Raw genomic sequence first — 1457 nt, 5'->3', positions numbered from 1 at the left:
AAGAGGCACTTTGACTGGGATAAAATTATTATGGTAATTGCATAGGATTTCAGGGGTATACACATTAAATACTATGCCGGGCAAGAGGCACTTTGACTGGGATACAATTTTGTGGGTAATTGCATAGGATTTCAGGGCTACACACATTAAATACTATGCCGGGCAAGAGGCACTTTGACTGGGATAAAATTATTATGGTAATTGCATAGGATTTCAGGGGTATACACATTAAATACTATGCCGGGCTAGAGGCACTTTGACTGGGATACAATTTTGTGGGTAATTGCATAGGATTTCAGGGCTACACACATTAAATACTATGCCGGGCAAGAGGCACTCTGACTGGGGTAACATTATGTGTGCACTGCCCCCCTGGAGCCCTGTGGCACTTGGCACTTGGCACTTGGCATTTGGCACTTGGCACTTCCATAAGTGCCATAGAATGGTAATTGCATAGGATTTCAGGGGTATACACATTAAATACTATGCCGGGCTAGAGGCACTTTAACTGGGATACAATTTTTAAAATTCCCGCACCATCTGGATTTGTCCACAAGATGGCATCATTGGATAGGGTAAGCTGATTTTAGGCATTGGGGCCTGGGAACACAATGTACATCAATGGCAGGGCTTTGCTGAAGATTGATGGGGAAATGGTGATGGGAAAATGGGCCAAAAAAAAGGGGGACAGAGCAGCCAACCTCCAAAGAGGCTGACTGCTCTGCCCCCCTTAAGGACAGTGGAACTACGGACCTCCAGGGCTATAGGCCTTCACTCACTACCCGGGTCAACATGCATGTCTCCGGACGTGAGAGTACAGCTTACCCCCTGGAGATACGGACCTCCAGGGCTATAGGCCTTCACTCACTATCCGGGAAACATGCATGTCTCCGGACGTGAGAGTACAGCTTACCCCCTGGAGATACGGACCTCCAGGGCTATAGGCCTTCACTCACTATCCGGGGAACATGCATGTCTACGGACGTGAGAGTACAGCTTACCCCCTGGAGATACGGACCTCCAGGGCTATAGGCCTTCACTCACTATCCGGGGAACATGCATGTCTACGGACGTGAGAGTACAGCTTACCCCCTGGAGATACGGACCTCCAGGGCTATAGGCCTTCACTCACTATCCGGGGAACATGCATGTCTACGGACGTGAGAGTACAGCTTACCCCCTGGAGATACGGACCTCCAGGGCTATAGGCCTTCACTCACTATCCGGGGAACATGCATGTCTACGGACGTGAGAGTACAGCTTACCCCCTGGAGATACGGACCTCCAGGGCTATAGGCCTTCACTCACTATCCGGGGAACATGCATGTCTACGGACGTGAGAGTACAGCTTACCCCCTGGAGATACGGACCTCCAGGGCTATAGGCCTTCACTCACTATCCGGGGAACATGCATGTCTACGGACGTGAGAGTACAGCTTACCCCCTGGAGATACGGA

This window comes from Salvelinus namaycush, unplaced genomic scaffold, assembly GCF_016432855.1.
Source record: "Salvelinus namaycush isolate Seneca unplaced genomic scaffold, SaNama_1.0 Scaffold3403, whole genome shotgun sequence".
NCBI lineage: Eukaryota > Metazoa > Chordata > Actinopteri > Salmoniformes > Salmonidae > Salvelinus > Salvelinus namaycush.
The sequence above is the reverse complement of the archived record's forward strand: the minus strand, read 5'-3'. Positions refer to the sequence as shown.